Source organism: Corvus hawaiiensis, chromosome 2, assembly GCF_020740725.1.
Source record: "Corvus hawaiiensis isolate bCorHaw1 chromosome 2, bCorHaw1.pri.cur, whole genome shotgun sequence".
NCBI lineage: Eukaryota > Metazoa > Chordata > Aves > Passeriformes > Corvidae > Corvus > Corvus hawaiiensis.
In genome coordinates, this window is record NC_063214.1 from 46,508,881 (window position 1) to 46,529,156 (window position 20,276).

At 41.1% G+C, this 20,276-nt stretch overlaps 1 protein-coding gene across 4 annotated transcripts in view; it reads left to right on the forward strand.

The window, feature by feature from the left end:
• Positions 1-6,430: 6,430 nt before the first annotated feature.
• ELMOD1 (ELMO domain containing 1) overlaps positions 6,431-20,276 on the forward strand; it is a 43,563-nt gene continuing 29,717 nt past the window's right edge. Inside the window, exon 1 of one of the 4 annotated variants that reach the window (XM_048294717.1) lies at positions 6,431-6,630. The gene's annotated coding sequence lies outside the window, so the exon portion shown is untranslated. Of the gene's footprint in view, positions 6,631-6,724; positions 6,812-20,276 lie in introns of those variants that run through there. The other 3 variants (XM_048294721.1, XM_048294720.1, XM_048294718.1) reach the window with 3 other exon arrangements.

Below are 20,276 nucleotides of genomic sequence, written 5' to 3' on the forward strand. Positions count from 1 at the left end.
AAATAAGAAGAAACCTCTTAGCACAAAATCCAGCTCAAAATCACCCATGACTAGTCCTGTAGAGAAGTACTGTAATAAGGGATGAGACACAAGATGAATTGTTTTAGGATAGCATTCATGTAATAGTTCAGCGCTTGGACAAATATGTGTTGACCTAAATTCAAAATGTGCTGCTGCTGCTGCTTGTGATAATAAAACTCTCCATAACAAACCTCTGCAATGCCAAGGGCTTATATTTTTCAGGAAGAAGGCAAGGCTGGCTCTGTGCTGCATGTCATTTTTATTCTGTGTTTGTGCTGTTCAATGCTAGATTTCATATTTCTTTCTAAAAAAGAAAAACAGTCAGAAAAAAACATCTTTTAGAAATTTTTTAGCAATTGCATAAGACTGAAAGAGACATGAGAAGTCTGGGTCCTGTTAAAATCAGTGGGATTTTCCAATGCTAGTGATCAAAATGCTTCTAGTCTCAAGAGACTTAAAATGTCAAGTAATATCAGTATGCTTTCTGATTTCTAAGCTTTAGGCTACATTCTGTTCATACCTCCAAACTTTTTCAAGCTTTTTTTCACAAACATAAGATTTTGGAGTACTTTTTTTTCCCCTTTCCTTTAATAAAAGCTGCAGTTTTCCTGAAATCTCAAGACTCAGTGTACTGGAACTTTAAGAAATACACTAAACAGCATAAATCTCATGGTAAAATTGTAAGATTTGGCAACACTGTGTTTCTGGCACGAATGCATGATTCTTGGCAGGTTCACTTCCACTGTTACCAGGTGTGACCCTCTTGTGGAGCAAGTTTCTTTAGCATGATGACACAGCTTTTTCAGAGCAGGGACATTCCAGTTCTGTACTGGGACAGCTACAGATCTTGTCATCTAGAGAACCAAACAGGACGGTGAATGTTTAGGATTGAACAGGGGTTAGCTACACTGAGCGCTTGTGCTATGCCATGAGATTGCACTAATGAAGTTCAAGATTCTTTATTAGAGACAGGGAGGAACAGCTTTAACTTGTGTTGTCAGACACACTGCAAAGGCCTGCCTACACTGCTGGGTGACCATTAATATTGCACTAGAACTGGGAGCGCAATCTGTGAGCCCCAATAAACAGAAAAACTTTGATCCTTTTCTGGTGAATCTTCGGAAAATTTGTGTGAACTTTCAGGCATAAGACAGAAATTACTGTAATTATGGTGTGCATACTACGAGTCTGAAATTACTGCATTATACCAGTGCAAAGAATCAGCTCTTGAGAGGTCCCTGCAACATGTGGACACAGGTAATTTCTTGATTTGATTGAGGAAGAACCCAAGAGATGTAAAATCCCTGGGCAAAACTACTGGAAAGCATAATATCCATGAACTTAATTCAGAAATTTCCAGTGAAGCTCCTGCCAGCTTTTTCTGCCCAAATAAAACCTCTCAGTGAATGGTCCTCAGCCTTCAAAGTCCCACATGCAGCAATACTAAGAAAACCATACATTGCATGAAATTGTTTTGTCCTCAGTTTTAATTTTCTTTGGGCATTAACAATCTTGGCAACTTAGGGCTTTAAATCTTTCCAAAGCCATGCAGGCTTTGAAGAAAAGATGATAATTCTCTGCTGAACAGGAATTGTTGCTCTCACTGCCCATGTGACTCTTTCTTTGCAGTTCAGGCAAAGTTTAGGTAAGATCTTTTGCCAGTCTAGTACACTTTCTGGGGTGTCAGAAAAGTAAGATGAAGTACTGGAAGAACTATACAAAATATTTATTTCCCTCTAAATCACTAAACCTATCAACACATGGTCTAGTTTAGCCTTGAAAGCAATGTTGTTAGAAAGATTCTCACAAAATGTTTCTGTTTTCTCTGACACAAAGACTGAAAATTGTCATCCCTTCAAAGTCTGAATGTACTTTACATTCTCTTCCTGATCTTTATGCCTGTTTTACATTAAAAAAATAGGAAATAGAATTTTTTTAAAATACTGTTTGAACTGTATTATACTCTTCTGGCCCTACAGTCAAAATCTTACAGTAACCTGGCAAAACTCAGTTCTGTCACAAGCAATTAGGATTTGATAGGCATTCAGGAAGCAATGCGACCTTGCACAGGGATCCTCCCTGATATCTACACTGGGCAGGCAGTCTGCTTTCCTGCATATCTTTGGAAACCATTGTTTCTCACAGTTATAACTTCAGGGCATAAATGTATCATAAGAACAATCATGGAATATTAGGCTCTGATTCTGTCTACTTGAGCAATCAATACATTTTTAGGGATGCAGTGCTTGCAGTTTGGACACAATCTATGAAGTTAATTTTTAAAGACATAGTACTGTTTACAGAAGAGAACTAAATATTACATTTCCATCATAAGTGAGATCCTTGGTGCTCCCCCTGACTGGAGAGAATATTGCAATGTATTCCTTAGACTGGGGCTCATTCTTTCATCTCCTTTCAGGCATCAACTTAGGACAACTCATTAGCTGTTGCTTATGCAATAGATTTACTGTCTTTGTAAGAAGAATACCTGTGCGACCATAAGTTAAAATTTTCTGAACAAAAACATGGTCAGATGCTTGGGTCATCCCATTTGCTGCTCTTGTAATCTAGTTTTCATTATTTCTCTGGATCTGTGTGCACACTTGTCATATCTGAAAAACAGGAGCTGTAAGCTTTTAAACTGAATAGGCAAAAAAAAAAAAAGATGCATCCAAACTTAGTGATTTTTTTTTACGAACACCACTTGTCTGTGAGTCAGTTTGCTGATCTGTATGACATTTACATAAATATTTACCCAAATCACCATGGGTTGTGAATCTTCATGAAGCATTGTTGGTGAAACACATTTTAATCTGTGAATGAAGTGTAGCACATGCATTCAGAGTATGGCTGTAATTAATGGTAGACGATGAATGAAAAGAATAGATACAAAAAAATCATATCACCTTTTTTTTTTTCCTTGTTTGAAATTGATTTAAAATTTTTCTCCTATAAGTGCAAATTTTTTTTTTCACACAGCCATAATATGATTGGTACATGTTTTGGTGATTATGAGGGTACCGTTTCAGCATATTCGAGTTTGTTCACTTTTATTAAGAGAAAAAAGCAGGTGTTGCTAGCATATAATATTTGAAATTCATGCCTACATCACTTTATTTTACTCTTTCTATGTAGAAATGTCAATCAGAATGATTTAAATTAAAATATTATTAAATGCTCTTAACTCATATGCAGATGAAGTCTTTTCTGGCAAAATTCTTTGCTTCAAGAAATGGGTAAACTAAATGAGCATACTGGCTGCTTCCCTTAGCTGTCATCTCTCTAAAGGCTCTGTGAGTAAGCCTGACACACTTCATCTCTCACGTTACCATCATCTACATGCTTCTGTTAGTGTCTCCCGTGTTAAACTTTATGGCATCTTCTGTCAAAGGAATACAAGTGAGGCAAAGTGTGGGACTGGAAATGAACGAAGTAACCAGGAGATTGGTTTAAAAAATTATCATGAAGCCTGTGTGCCCACTGCCCTAGTTGCTATAATATCGGTGTATATGAAAGCCATATAATTCACCATTGCAGGACAATCTGTATTTGATGCTTGTCCTAAGCCAGGCACAAAGAATTGCCTCCTGACAAGAATCCCTTCAAAAGGGGCAGTTGAGGAAATGTGAGAACAGCCTGAGAAGCTTGTCATTTATGGAGAGGGTAGCCTAACTTCTGCTGAGTGAAAACTAGAGGGATTGATAATCTGAATTACAGATTTTGAAAACTGAGGTAAGAAAGTTCCTTATGGAAATAGGGAGGGTTTTCCTATTCCTTCCTTATCTTTTCTTACTACAGCTTTTAAGATTATTCCAGCAGTACTAGGATTGTTAGGTAAAATACATTCTTTCTCTTGTCTATTTTAAGTCAAAGAATACAAGTGTAGCTGAAGTATTTCTGCCACCTCTGTATTGTCATGAAATGAAAAATGGTACTTGTTAAAAAGGAAACAAAATAATACTATAAAAATATTAACTAAAATATAACTCCTTATGGTGCATTTAATAATGCTTGGGTAGCACATTGTCTGAGAAAAGTGCTGGGTGGTGTCAAAATAGTTAGTTTCTTCACAAGGACACAGCACGTGTCCTTGTTATCAATTTCGTCTTTATCAGTAATTTCTGTAACAGCAAGAGCTTCTATCCAAAATAATAAGGACTTGAGTTTTTGATTTTTCACCAATATCTGAGCGAGGTATGTTGCTATCTGTTTTTTCTGCTGCTTCTGTCACCTTCTTTCCAATGCTAAATTAATCAGGCAGGTGACCTTGCTGGTTTTTATTAAGCACAGCGGGCTGTATGAGCTATTGCTGGAAAAGTGTGACATTGCTCAACTAGTGGGGTCCTACATCCATTTTTTTCTTATATGGTTTCACTGCCATTTCTAAGTACAGGCTATATTTCTGCTGTCATGCACAGTTTCTTTCATTTGCCATAAATTAAAAGTAATTATTCTGCTAAAAGGAAAGTACAGCATAATAAAATATTCTCTAACTGCTTATAAACAAAAGAGCTTTTTATAAAATGCTGGTTTGCCTCAAATTTCCATGAAACAATGATGCTGAACATAGGAGTCATAGTAACCTATTGAGTGAATGGGTACATCAAACTGAAATTTGACAACAGGGGTCTCAAAAAAATCCAGGCGAGTCTGAAATGGCACTGCATGACTACAGTACAGCTATGTACTGCTGCATGATTCCAGAGAATGGGCAGGAGGCCATCTGGAAGCTCCAAACATGTTGGTCTGATCCCCTAAGTTTGCCATAACAGTAAGGGAATAAATCAATAAGGTTTTCCATCTTACATTTTGGATTCCTCAGTATTTGTGAACCAGAACATGTCCTGTGGGAAAGTAAGGCTACTTCTGTAGCAAGAATCTGGCTTTTCATGCTCATGATTCATCTTGCATAATTATGAATGAATTGTCTTACAAATCTCTGTTCCTAGATTTATTTTGGGAAGTGTAACTGAACTCTGCTCCTGAAGCCCCTGAGAAGTCCCCCAATTTAGAGTTTATTTTGTTCAGACATCTACAGACCTGCAGCAGCTCCTCTGGCCTAGTGCCGGAGAAGTTTCTGACAGGCACAGGTTCTAAGGGCAAGGATCTGATGTGTTCCTAAGGGCTGGACATCGTTGTGATATAGTAATTAGAAATACTGCCATAATGCAGGAGACAGGAGAAAGAACTACTTTTCTAGTTGCATTGATGCATGGAATTAAGCTTGGAAGATTACTTCAATGTGCAAAGCATGATGTAAATAAGAGATGAGGTGGTAAAGCTGTAGTCTGATAGCGACTGTTGAGTTGTTCCATTGAGTGTCGGACCTCATTTGCTGATGGACCACACAGCCATAGTGGCTGCTGGGACCTCCTCTGTCCCTGCCATTCAATCAGCTCTGCAGGGCACAGCACCTGCCAGCCAGGTGCATTGGGCATGCTGATGGCAAGTGGAAGAGAGACTACATAGCTCTAGCTAGGAGGAGAATTAAATACCAGTCTGCTTTGCCTTAAGACAGGAACAGCGTTTCCTAGTCATTAAATGTTTAACACAACGACCCTAGTGTTTTCACCATACTTCTTGAATGTGACAGTTGATTATGGGTTCAAAATGATTGAAAAAGGAGATTCAGAAGAAATTAAACCATGTCCCTGAAAGAGGCATGCAGAAAGCTATTTTCAAATTAGGCATAGAAAACACTTAGAAAAATAGGTTAATAAGCATTTTCAAAGGACTTCTGAAAACATGAGACTATTGGCCAATGTTGGGATGCCAGTGTGGCCTGACAGCCTGCTCACAGCTTCAAAGGAACATCTGGACAGATGCAGGGATGAATGAAACACAGACTACTTGCCTACTGGCAGTAGATACTGCACTGGGCAACTTTAAATTATTCTGTGGATGCTGCAGACAAGGTTGTTATTCTCTTAGAGGGGAGAGCCATATAAATAGAATTATGCCTATGATCCCGACTAGGTGACTTTAAACTTTGAAGATCAAAAGCCTTCAGGATATATGCTGCTGGGGAAGAAAGGACACTGAACTGCTTGACAGGTCGGTGGGATGGGATATGGAGGAAGGATACTGGCTCGCTGAATACTACCCCAGCTAGTCGGGACCTTAACACCTTGGAGATGTTTCTCGCTTTCCTGTAGGACCTTAACTGTACCACCTGTATCACCTTAACTGTGACTGGATTCCCCTGAAGAGAAGACAGGTATCGCCTTTCCTTGGCAAGCGCGGGGAGAACGACGTGGGGGGAAGGTCTCGAAGTCCAGGGATGAGAGGTGCATTCTGCGCTGGGGCCGGGGACCGATAGCAGGCGGCGCGCAGGGAGCGCCCACGCGCGCCTTGGCTCCCGTCGGTCCCCGGCCCCTTCCCCTCCCCGCGGGGCGGGCTCGGGCCCCGCCGCAGCCTCCCCCCGCGCTCGCCGGTAGGCGGCACCGCCACCCGCCTTCCTCCGCCTCCTCCTCCTCCTCACCTTCGCCGGGCGCCGCGCCGGGTGACCCAGATCGCGTCGGCGGCGGCAGCTCCGTGTCCCTCCCGGCGAGGAAGGACGGCTCGGGACGGCGGCTGCGCTGCGCCGCGGGGATGGAGCGGCGCGGAGTGGTGAGTGCGCGGCGGCGGCGGGCCCCGGCCGTGGCCCCGCGGGTCGCTTAGCGACGGGAGGCGGCTCCGGGCATCGCATCGCAGCTCCCTGCACCGCTTCCCTCCCCCGTTCACCGCCCGGCGGTGGGAGAGAAGTTTTGCCCCTCTGAATGCGGGACGCTTTATGGAAAGACCTTGCGGCGTAAGGAAATTTGGAGACGCTGAGTGGTTTGCGCATTTGGGGGCTTTTAGTTGATTTTTACAATTTTTTATTTAATTTTTTTTTTCTAACTGCCCCATCCTTTATAATTGTACAGGAGGAGGCCGGCACTGGGCGGCCGCCAGGCGCACGGCTCTGCGGCTCCGCAGTGGGCTCCGCGCCCTGCCCTGCCCTGCCCTGCCCCGCAGCCCGCCCTGCGCGGGGCCGCTGGCCTGGCTTGCCCCGCTGCACCTGCCCTGCGCTCTGTGCACTTCACTTACACAAACGTGCGCACATGATAATGATGACTTTTTTTTTTTCCATGGCACTCTCTTCTTCCCTGCCGCCCCTTCATCCCCCTTACATGGTCATTGTGTATTGAAGTTACACTTGCTCTGAGTTTACTCCAGGATTGATGTCTTTGATGTTTCCCTTTGTCCTCACCGTTCCTGCTTTTCTTACAATTTCCTTTAAAATCGCTAAAAGAGAGTAGCGAAAGTGTATGTCAGAATGGGGGCGGTGGGGGGGAGGGAAGAACACCACCTTTGTCCCAATTCAATCAACTCAACAGTCAGATCACAACAAGCTGGTTTTTTTGTGACAAAGGCATTTGAAACAAAGGAGCCATTTTAGAAACTGAAAGAAATTTATTTTGTGGCTTGCATGCTTTAGTAAATCCAGGTTTTCATTCTTTTCTCTTCTGCTCCCCGCTGCCCTCCTCCTCCACTTCCCATTATTCTGATTTATCCTAAAATGAAGTAGAATAGAAAAAACAGCATTTCTAAAATCCTGCATCATCCCTGTGCTCTAGAACAAGCTTACTGATTGCCTTCTGTTTCAAACGTTTCATTGCACATTTTTAAAGAATGTTATTTTGTACTGGTAGGTCAATGAATAGTTGAATCAGTTGAGTGTGATAAGAACATCTCATCTGCCCAGGAACAGAACAGCAAAAGCCTCATTATGTGTCGTAATTTGGTAGGTGTTGCACACTTACATCTATTTAGCAAGGTGAGATTTACTGATTCTTAGGAGAGCCTGCTTTTCTCTGACTGTCTTAAAAAATGTGGGCCACTGCGTTACCAAACCGAACAGGTGGAGCTGCATCTAGAAATATCCTTTGACTTGTTCAGTTCTCATAATCTGCATATCACTTTAAGCAATATTTCAACTAAAACTAATGCAAAACTACATTGCTGTAGCAATTGACTTATCATCAAGGCTAATAGAAGCTTGGAGACAGGAAGCCTATGATTTTCAGGAGTGAAATCATGTGACAGCATCAGATGCTGTATGTATCACTCTAAACAGAAAATGGGCTGAAGATATTTCCAGGAAAGCACGAAACAATGGAAAAATCGTGCAACGGAATGCATTTAACTTTCCTACTGGCTCACTGATACACAGTAAAACATGTTCTGCTAGTGTAAAAACCTGCTGTGGCTGAGCATGTAACCAAAGTGTCTACGAATCCTTAGCCTGCTCAAGTTTTGAGACAGGGCTTTATTAACCATGGGACAGCATCACATTAGCTTCAGTGACATGTGTGAACCCAAGAATTTCCTGTGATCAAACATCTTCCTGTTGCTCTTGACAGGAAATTGGAGCCCTCTGAGCTAAACTATACTTAAGTGGTAAACTTCAGGGCTATGCTGCATTAAGTGGTTATTTTGTTATCTATCATCTTCCCTGCGCAAACAGACTTGGTGCTGGCTGTGGGGAAAATGTTGTTGCACAAATACTGGCATATGTAGGGCTCTAGTCTGCTGCTAGTATTTAAATAATTTTGTATTTTAAAGTTGTGCAGAGAATCTGTACTTGCGGTTAAGCTGTGATCAACTATAAACCAATTTAAACAAAAATTATGTTCAGTTGTACAGTCAGGGCATTATAACTATACAGAGCCAGGCAAGCTTTATTTTTCCCAAGGGGTCATTTGAAGTGTTAGCAGAAAATTGCAAGAAGAACAAGCTTGGGTTGCCTGGAGATAAAATCTTGTTGGATTTAATGCCCTCTGGCTCATAAGACTACTTCTTTTTTTATTTTTTTTTTAATGAACATCTGCTCAGCTTTCTTGATTGGAAAGCTTCTTTCATTTGACATTCCTTTAAAATCCTTTGCTTGGTAATGCAGGGCAAAGGACAGCATGAAATATGTTAGTCTCCTTGAATACAAGCTTTGGGAAGGAAGCCTGAAAAGTAAACTCTAGAGCAGGGCTTGCTGGAATACTGAGAAGGAAGCCATGTGGTGAGATTCCAAACAGGAAAGAAGGATGAAGTCAAGAAAAATAAATTAAAAATGAGAGTGGTGTAAAGAGATGTGCAGAATGTTTGTGGTAGTTCAGGACTGTGACTATGGTTCAGGCTTAGCATCCTCAGCATCCATCTAATGTGATACAGGCTTAGCCACGTAACTGAGTTCGAGTGCTGAGCAGTGCTGTACTGCAGGATTTGCCAAGCCTGAGACGGAGGTGGAAATTTTGCTTGTTCCTGCCAGGCAGTGGAAAGGGAAGTATGACAGCAGAAGGTGTGGGAGCAGCTTCCCGAGTCACTACTTAGTGGTACGTGGGACTGCGTGAGCATTCCTTTTCAAGGCAAAGCAAGCATTTTGGTGACAAATTGACCTGTCTGACTTTGCCTTGAGACAAATTATGGATATGTTTACACTAGTGATTTGGCTTGCATCCGGCTTAAGTATCTGACACATCCTCCAAAGACCTTCTCCGGTTGCCTTGCAGTGGTTCAGGTCTCAGAGCAGCCTGGCTGCAAGAGATCTGAACTCTCCCATTGAAACTACACCAGGACTTCTGCTTTGGGAATGTTCCTATTCAATTACTGAGCCTTGCATGAAAGATACTAGTTTCTTTAAGGTACCTCTCAGCTGTAGTCTAGTGAACAGTTCTCATCCACTTTAGCATAAAACCAGTGAAGAGCCCCACACCAACTTCATCAGCTTCAAATGTTTCTGGCAGTTTGTTCTGGAGTGCAGTATCCTACTCCTCTGCAAAATGTGAGCATTTTCCCAGCTTTCTGTTACAGCTGAGAGGCCCTTCAAGAAGATAGTTTCTAGCCCTTACAGTAGTTATAGTACCTGAGTGAAATGGAGGGATTTGGCATAGTGTTTTTACCTCATCCTGTTCTGTCTGCAGATCTGCAGACTGAGCACTCCTTTCTGGTTCAGACTGATATAGCCACAGACATCAAAAAGAACCTGGGGAACAGGAGTAATATAGCAGGTATGAAGACTGGAATTGAAAACAACAGTATAAGCAGGTGAAATTGTAACTTGTTAGAGAAAGGTTAGGAGGTGCAGTATACTGTGGTGCTCAGGACTGTGTCCATAGCAAACTATGTGCCTGTGAGTTCTTCCCTCTCTTGTAGGAAATTACTTCACAGGCATTTTTAGTCTAAATATAGATGTCTACCCTCATGTTTTTGAAGCAAACCTCCCAGCTTCTTCACCTTTCTTTGTGGGCTCATCTTGGAGTACCTGAAAATAAGTAGGTGAAAATGTTTTGGGAGCACACCAACTGCAACCTGGCATTCAGAACCAGGGACCAGGTTGGGGCTACTCCAGCATCTGCATAGGGTGCTTTGTTTAAAAACAGCTTCTCCCCATCCTATGTAGTTTCAATTTCAAGTGCTTGGCAGCAGCATTTCTGTTGGTTGGTGCTCTGCACTGATGTAGCTGGAGCTTCTGTAGTAGCTATGTATTTTGCTTTCCCAGGGAAGGATACTCAGGTAAATTAAGGGACAAGACCAAAGCCAAAAGAATTGGTTATACAAAGTCCCATCTCCACAGCTCTCTGTATCATCCTGCTACCTTTGCCATGGTTAACTAATGTTTTCTGATGGTGCATTTGGAGGAAAGGCAGTTTCTGCAAAGAAGGCTTATTTAGGACTATGTGCAGTTGGCTATCAATTTCACAGACATAGGAGTTATTCCTTTATATATATATATACACCATCTGCCATTTAAGCCCATATTTTATGCCTGTGCCCATGTCTTGTCTGCCAAAAATGAATCAGTAAGTTTCCTAGGACCCCAAAATTGATACTATTGGGAATTGCTCAGTTGAGCAAGGGCTTCTGGGCCTAGTTACAGATTGCACTAATAATGAACAGAAGCTTTCCAATTATTTTTCTTTTTTTTGGGTTTTTTTTTTTTCAGTATTCTTATTCATATATTTGAAAAATAGAATTAAATCCCTACCTTTTATTGTCTTCCAGGATGACTTGGGTGTTGAGACTTGTCCATGGCGTAGCGACAATTTGTTACTACACCAATAATACTTGCACAGTCATGTGGGTGTGTAGGTGATAAAAGTTGGGTCCCTTAGTACAAAGCTGTCCTGTGGTCATGGAAACTATAGTCCTCTTCTGGCAGGCAGTTATAAGAGCAAGTCTCTTACTCCTTCTCCCACTCTGCTCTCACAAAGCTATATCCATATCAACATTGGCTTGGACGTGTGCCATCAAACAGGTTGTTCCTCTGAAACACTAAAATCAATGTGGAGTTTGTTAATTTTGGACTTGCTAGGCCCTCACGCTGTCAGTGTTAAAGCAGCCTGAGGAGAACAGATGGGCTGAAGGAGGAAAAAAGGAGTTCTTGCTGAACTGAGTGAGCAAGGGAAAGAAATGGTGGTGCTCCCAGAAGATGACATGGAAAGCAGGACATACCATAAGCACAAATTAGGAGAATGCCACACAACCTACTCCCAACTTTTTCAAGTAGGACTACAACAATATCTCCAGTGGTCTGAGATAGTCATGTTCTTCTTTGAACGTTCTTTGTCCTGACCAACAGGTGCTATGTTGGTATAGGTTACCATCTCAAGGATAAGATCAGTTCATATTACTGAATTATTATGGGTGTATCTGCTGCAAGGGTTCTGGAAACTTGTTTAATTTATTTCCTTTTAGAAGTTTTTCTATCACTTTACACTTATGATGTAAAGAGTAAGACTATAAAAAATAAAAGTATGCCCACTTTTCTAAGTAGAAGGAGACTCTGAAGGAAGAAGATTTTCAGTGTTGCAGTGTGTTAGGAGTAAATGCATTATGGCAATCCTGTCAATCATCCTGTGCTAGTCTGTCTTCCTCTCTGCTCCACTTTGTTCCTCTTCCCTTGGAATGTTGTTGCAGGAACAGTTTTCAATGGTCTTCATGTTTCTTCTTTGTCTTTTCTTTCCACGTTGTCTTCTCCCCTCTTTCCAGTTTTCTACTTCAAATCTTTGCCAGCATCCTTTTCGGTCTGAGACTGGGCACCTGAAAGAAAGTAAAGGTCTGGTTGAACCAAGCAGGAAGTGACAGAGGGAAGAAGAGCACCACAGCACCTTGCACTTCCCTTGTCACTCAGGTTTTTTTCCTACTTGATTGAGAAAATACATTTTGTGCAATTGCCATATAAGACTGGTTCCTATGCCATGCTTGAAAGTGTGTTTCATAAGTCTTGCTTACCAGCTGGTGTAAGTTTATTGACCTTCAAACCATTCTTTCCATCTTTACCTTTTACCTCTTCATCACCTTTTGCTCTTACTTTGTCATGTTAGTGTGGTGTTTGTGTTTCTGTATCCCTCCTTTCTATGAATGTCCCTGTCACCAAACTCCATCATAGCTTTCTTTCTCCACTGCTTATAGAAGCAGTGTTTGACGGATGCTACTTGGAGGTATCTTAAGCTACAGAAAGGTGAAGGGAGTCTTAGTGCAGTCATTTTTACAGTTCTTCACAGCTCTTGTTAATGGAGATAAAAATTTGGTAAAATACTCGTGACTCTTCCAAGTTGAACTGATAGTTGCTGGTACATAGGCCTGTCTGGACAACAGATTTGGATAGATGCCCTAGAGTGATTTTTTTTTTTTTTAATTTTTTTCTTGTTATTTTTTTTACTGTGTTGCCATTCAAAACTTTTCCCTAAAGAAGGGCTTAAACCTGGTTCAACCAGAGCATGGAGTTTGCAATACATATTAAAGAAACTTAAGAAAACTTTCTGGTTTCTGTGATAAAATAGATTATTTCTTCCACTTCTCCTCACACAGACATTGGTAAAACTAGAGCGATCTATCCTGCACATGTCCTTCTGGGCAGCAAATGCATAACCAGAGCTTCCAACAAGGTCATGTACTTGGAGTTGTCCTGATTTCCTACCTCCTGGGATGCAGAACATCTCACTGAGCAGCAACCAGGAGATTAAATTGTAGACCATGAAGTTTGCAAAGTAACTGCAGTGGGATTTTAGATCCTCCCGTCTGCTGAATAAGATTGTTCTTTATTTATTGTGGTCCCTCTGCAGGCTGCAGGAGTGCAGGCAGCAAACAGCTGGTGCATAATACTTCCTATAGGATGCTTATGGTTTCACAAGTGTGGTGCTCCATAACATCATCTAACTGGCTTAGTGCATGGGAGGTCATCATTCTTGAATCCCTTCTTAGTCAAATTGCAGATGGAAATGCAGAAACTCTAATGGATCCTACTTGCTCTACTCTTGCATGTCTGTCTCTCAGAGCTCTGTGGAAAAGTTGTCACTTCCATGCCAAAGTAATGTGTTGAAATGATGGGAAAATGGCACTACATGGAGCAATTTTCTGTTAGATCACTATGATTTGTTTCTGATCTTCACCAGGTTCCTGGGTAAATAAATTGATTTATGCTCCTCTAGCCTGAAAGCTGAGTTTGGCTATTGTCCTGACACCTCTGGTATCCTTGTCTTAACTTTTTTGGAGGGAAAGGGTCAGTTAACAAACTAAATCTCAGTCCTTAGTTTTACATGCTTTCAGGCTGGTACTTGATGTGAGGTTGTATTAATCTGATGGGTAAGTTAGCTCTGCTTGGTCCAAGAAAATATAACAGACGTTGGAAAAGTAGGGGAATGGATAGAACAAGAATCTCTGGTGTAAATCTATTGACATTGCAGATCTGTATGTAACCTGTTGATAGGATGATGTTTCTTCCCCACAAAGAAGGAATTGATAGGGCCGTAAAGGAAATCTAGACTTCAGTTTATTTTGATGGCAAAGGAATACTTCATCTTTGCATTTTAACTTGTGCCCTCCACTCGTCTCTAGGCAATGGAGTGGAAACCAAGAAGGGAGGGAGACCAAAAGCACATCAGTCATTCACTTTTAGAAATAGTAATTTTGGGGTTTTTTCCATGAAACTTCTGCAGTAATTAGTCTGGAAGGTAGCCAGGCAGCCTCTTTGGATTTGATGCACCTAGCCTTGTATGATTTATTCTAAACTTGAAGGATTTTTGCTACGAAGTGTGATGTTTTATTTAGAACAGACTTCCTTGCAATACAAGCTGTTGTACAGTGTGTCTGGAAACAGAGCAAGTGGGCCAGAAACATCCCACTGCAAACCATGTTAGACCCACGTGAGCCACCCAGATGAAGCTGCTGTTCTCCCGGGTGAACTCATCAGTGGTCCAGTGACAGTTCATGAGAAGTGACTAAAAATTATGCCTTTTTCTAATGTGTGAAGGAGGGCAGTGGAGGAGGTTGCTGTACATTGAAGACGGTTTTCAAGAATGAGAACTTCATTTTTACCTGGTATGTCATTTATTCAGTCCCCTTCTGGATAAAATACACTTTCTTCAATATGTAAAGTGAGCTTGTTAAGAATGGACACACTATAGACAGAGACAAGACTTGGGTACTTTAATTCCTGTTGAATTTAGGCATGTGATTACCTTTCTAGAAGTTTGTGGTATTCTAGGTTGTGAAGAGCTTCCTCTATTTTTTAACTTCGTATATTATTAGAAATATAATGTACCCAGCAAAGTCTTCACCAGTGACCTGAAGTGACTTCATATAGGTTTGTCCTCTACATCTTTCAACCTTGTAATAGAGCAGAGCTAATAGAAATTGGTAAAAGTAGATTATCATCACAGATCCATGTGCAAAGTGTATCTGTATGCATGAACATCTCCTTTGTTGAGTTTCTAGGATTTAGCTTGCTTCAAATAGTCAGGTAGAGAATCATTGCCTTTTTCTTTTGAAGGGCAGAGATTGACAATGAAAGGTGGAGATGCTTCTACTATGCTGAGTTTTGGTTTGGTTTTGTCTTCATCAAACTGTGGGTTATCACTGAGCAAAAATCTGCAGAGGAATTACAGCATGTAGGCTGAACTGAGTGGTGTTAGAGGTAACTTGCCATGTGAGATTTGAGAAGTTAGTTTTCTTGAACCCAAATACAATCCTATGTGACTGTCTCTTATGAGACTTGTAAGACCCTCTTGATCTTTCCTTACATTGGTAATGCTTTTAAGAGGCAGTAATGGACTGAAATGCTAAGTTAGAACTACAAAATTAGAGACTTTCAAAGCACTGTTCTGTAGCTTGAGAGAAGCTGGGGGTTTTGTGCTCTCTGTCTCCCCAACTCTGCTGTGATTTTAACCTTTTATTCAGGGCTCTTTTTCTTTTTATTGCTTAATTGTGTGGTATGTGCTCATGCTCACAGGACTAAAATTCAGTTAAATTTTTCTTCATATCTAGCCTTGCCCTCACTCTCCTAGTGAAATACAGAAATGCAAAATGTCAATGTTTGATGGTGATTAGAAGTGGAAAAATCTTACTACCTGTGACCGTGTGACTGAAGTCAAGTCTTGCTTATTAGTGTCATCGATCATGTGTGACATTTTGTTCCAAGATTTTCTTCTAAAGAATGGTTGACGCTGACTACAGCCTCATCTTGGGCTACATGGAAATGAAAATACCCTTCTCTACTGAGATGGGAAACTGAGCTCACACAAGCATTTCCCAGGATGTCCTCTGAGTTGGAGAGGTCTGAGCAGTGTTCTTGCTATAACATTCAAAGACCAATAAATGATTATGCTGTAACTGAGATGGCTGAAGATCCTCTGTTTTTACTAGTTTGGTTAATACACTTGAAGTGACTTTTATGCCACCTTTGCACATGAATGCAAGATGGAAGATGCAAGTAGGTATGTGTCTATTCCATGGGATAGCTGGATAAACAATGCTTGCTTAGAATTAGAGTGGCTTGCCAAACTGGAGTCCTAGAGTTGTTTGGGTTTATTTGTATTTGGGTTTTTTGTGTGTTGTGCTGATATTGGCATGACTCTTGTAGACTCTTGTTCTTGAATTGTAGGACCATAATAAGACTTGTTTGTGGTCAAATTTCATGGTGGAGGCTTTTGGTGGGAGTGGTGGTGAGAGATGAGAGAGGGAATGGTTTTGTTCCATCCTAAAGCTAAGCTTGTTTCTTGGAAAACATTGCAAAGTATATAGGAATTTATTGAGAAGCAGGTAGCTCTCAAACTGATAAAATAGCAGGGACTTGAGCACCCTGTCAGCTGTATCTCTATAGCACCATAGTACTAAGGGTATTTGGATATAATGCAGGATGTTTGAGATGGCCCCATGGGAGTGACTGTGGGGGAAGCAGAGACTCAAAGGCTGGAAGGGACCTCAGACTATCTCTGACCCAACTTCCTGCCCACAACAGGGTCAGCTTTCAAGTCAGGCTTCTCAGAGCTTCATTCAGTTGGGGCTTGAAACCTCAAAGTCTCTCTGGGCAACCTGTGCCACTGTCTGACTGTCCTCTTGGGAAAAAATTTTTGCCTCGTATCCAGACTGAACCACTCCTGTTTAAGTTTTGCCTGTTGTTTTTCCCCTTCCTGTCTTGCACTGCTGTAAAGAGTCCATCTCTTGACCTTTCAGTGACATCCCTTTAGGCACTGGAGGTGCTGTTGTGCCCCTTCAAAGCTATCCCAGCCTGGAGCTGAACAAACTCATCTCCCCCAGCCTCACCCCCATCATCTCAGTGGTCTCTGCTTAACTCTATTCAATTTTTTGGTGTCTTTTGTGTATTGCTGGGGCCCCAAACTAGGCAGTGTCTAAATATGGCCCAGAGTGCTGAGTAGAGGAAGATAATCTCTTCCCTCAATCTACTTACTGGCTCTGCTTGTGTTTATACAGCCCAGAGTGCTGTTGTCTGTCTTTGCATCCTGCTGGCTTCCAGCCAGCTTGCTATCCTCCAGGACCTCAAGGGACATTTCATAATGTGTATCAGCTATTCTTCCCCTTTCTAATTCTAGTTATCTCAGATTGGTGTTCGAGACACAGAAGCACTAACATTCCCATCAGCAAAAGAAAAAGGAATACACAGTAGCAAAACACTTTTGGTGACATAAGGCTCAAGCCTATTGTCCCTCAAAAATAAGTAAATGTAGGCTTTTGAGGTGAATGAAGAGTAGATGCCAACCCAGGATACCACTGGAAAGAAAAGTGGCAACCTGAAATCAACTTCATGGTGGTGGCATTCAGAAGAAAGTACTTTAAAACTGCAACAACTGAACTTAAAAATAAATTACTTGGTTTCGGGTTTTTTTGGTAATCTAATGATACATGTAAACAAAAGATATTATATTATATATATCCAGTATTATATCCAGCCTGCTCACATTTATGTTTCTGATTTATTTTTTTCTTCAGCAAACCTAATCTTTCTTTATAATTGGAATATACATTTTAAAGTGTTTGCAATATACCAGGTTGCAAATACCCATTAGCTTGCAAAACAAAAATTGTGAAGGAAACTACCTTGGGTTTATATTTTATTCTGAAAGTATGGTGCTTTATATTAAATAACACAACTTTTCCCTGCAGCTGTATCTGCAGTTTTATTGAAGACAAACAAAGCAAAGCCTCAGCTTTAGATAAAGAAGTGATGTTTAAGGCTTACTCTTGTTTTCTTTAAGCCTCCAGCAGCTGTTAACCTTTCAGATTGAAGCATGTCTTGCTATACTACTAAAAAGATCATAGTCACAAGAAATTCAAATAGCTGGTGTTTATTTAAGGAAAGCTTGTTTTATATTTTCAGACAGATCTTGCAAGAGGTCTTTTGCTGTTCTATGTGATTATAGTAGTACTGCTTTTCTTCCAAGAAAAGCTGTGGTTAGTTTTAGGAGGGGAAACTGCTGTCTAGTTTAAAATAAAGTGGATGAAACAATTGGCAATGGATGGGTACGTGGGTGTGTTGTTGGAGGGAGTAGGAAGCTGCTTTGTGGAAGTGATGTGGTATGGGATAAAGTCCTGCAAGCTGAAAACTTGAGCGTATGGGAAATCCAAACTTGATCCTCACCCCATCATTCTCAATATAGAAGCTTAGAACATGAATGAGTCTCTTCCTGTCAAAGAGCATTCAAAGGTGCCCTTCAAACATTGAGTCTAGAGGCTTCTGTAGTTGCAGGTTCAATTAATTTCTACGAAGTTAATGGAAAATTGCTAACGAAGTCAAATCTACTTGTCTTTAGACTTATTTCAGCCGCATGACTTAAAATCAGGAAAGGCTGACAAACTGACCACAGAAGAAGAGAAGTATCTTGAGGGTTCCTTAGTGAGAAACTGTGTGTATATCATGAAGCTGGAACATTTTCTTAAGCCGTAAAACAACCCACAGCTACAAGTTCATGTGAGTGAAACCATGTAAAAGCACAAACTCAGGCTCTGAGCAGTGGGTGGGTGCTGGGGCAAACTGGCTGCTCCCCAGCACTTGCTGTCTCTGGGTGTCCTGCTGTTGAGTCTTCAGAATTTTGTATTTGAGTCTCTCCAAATCCATAACTGCTGTCAGCTCCTCAACTGAATTGTACAATTGTTGTGCCCTTTCTTTCAGCAAACTCATAAACATTTATCAACAAGATTATCGCTTGTTGATGAGAATCTTTTTTCTCATGTGTCTTTCTTTCCTACAAGTGGACCTTGAAAGCCTTCCTGATCTGCAGACATCCAACTTGCTGAGGAAGGTCTTTCTTAAAGAAAACAGGAGGCTGGAAGTCAAGTCCTTCTCCCTGAATAAAAATGAATGTGTGGCTTTTTGGTTTGGGTTGGGTTTTTTCTAAGCACACTTAATGGCAAGTGAGTTTTTGGGTAAATTCTGAATTGCTGATAGAACATACCATTCTAAGCTAGGGCTGTTCTTCCTGTTCACTGGGATGCTAGAACAACCTCACTGGAAGTAAAGTTTCGTCTATGAGAAGTCTATTACATTTTGAGATAAAAAGACATTGGCAGAAATTAGGTCTTCTGGCTTTACAGGTTTATGAATAGTTGAACTTAGCTGTAAATTGTAGTAACAATCTTTTTAAAGAGTTTAAATACCATTTTCTTCACAGAAAATCTTTACTGAACTCCACTAGAGGTTCACTTAAGGAGGTATATGGAAATAGAGAATGCTGCCCTCCAGTCCTACTTGTTTAAAGATGACTGTAAATTCTCACCTTCTGATTCAGCTTCTCAGTCTAGCCTGGATGTAAATAGCTTAATGCCATGTGTACGTGTGTGTTCACAGAAGTGAATTGTTGCAAGAACTGGAGAGCATGGCATTGCTTTCTATCTCTGTACTTAGCAGGTGACAGCATTTAGAAAGGCTGTGTTCCACACACAAAAATAAAACTTTTTACCTTATGAACCAAGACAGCAGCATAGATACCCTGTACTTTTGTTTGAGTTGGAAGTCTTGCCTCTAGATCTTGAAGCCCTCTTGTTAACAGAGTCAGGTGGAAGTTGATTGCTTTGTGCCCCTGTGGAGGAAACTGCTTTTGAGGCCATGGCCTTCCTATGGACCCAGTTATTAGCTGGGACTGTACTGTAGGGAGCTGGCTGTTGAACTTGCAGGGTGAGCACGTTCTCTCCAAGTTGAAGGGCTTTGATACTGACTTCTATGGCATCAGGTCTTCAGCTGTAAAGTTTCTTTCTATAGACTTCCCCACATACATTTTAATTAAAAGGGAGAGAGCAAGGAAAATTTATTCTTGTAATTTCAAGTGTGGGCTTTTGAAGACATCCAAAATAGGCGCTTTTAACCACTTGTCATGCTTGTTGTGTCACTTAGCTTTTCTTTTTTTTTTCAATCAACTACCTTCCTTTGAGTTTAGCTTTTTGCATAGAAGACAAGTGTCTCTGAAGAGCTACAGAGATGCTCTAATTTTTAATGAGCATTCAAAACAAATTTATAATTTATAATTGTCTGTAGCTGGTAACTATTCTTGAAGAGATAGTATCTTGAAGCTCCTACCGTGCCATGCTTGTATGAGCCATTTCTGAAGGTGCAGGAAGTGGAACTTCTTTTCCCTTTAAAGCAGTAATAACGAAGCAGCATAATTTTCAGCAAGGACCTTGGTCAGAATCAAGAAGGAGCTGACCTCAGAGGCTGAGACTAGCATTTTTAGAGGGGGTTGATTTGACAGCTTCTGGCACTTCTGGTGTGTTCCTTACACTGATGCCCTTATGGGTCAAATTTTGTGGTGGAACTTCCTTTGTTCAAGTTGATGTTAAAACGCTGAGACTCAGCTGTGAGAATCTTTCACAAACTGTATCTTTTAAACAGCAAATTATTAGACTGGAGAAGGGGAGCAGGTTACATCCCCTCCAGTTTTTGCCTATTTCCTGTGCTCGCTGTCGTAGAAGACCTATCAAAAGCTATAGGAGGAAGTGTTTGGAGCCTGCCT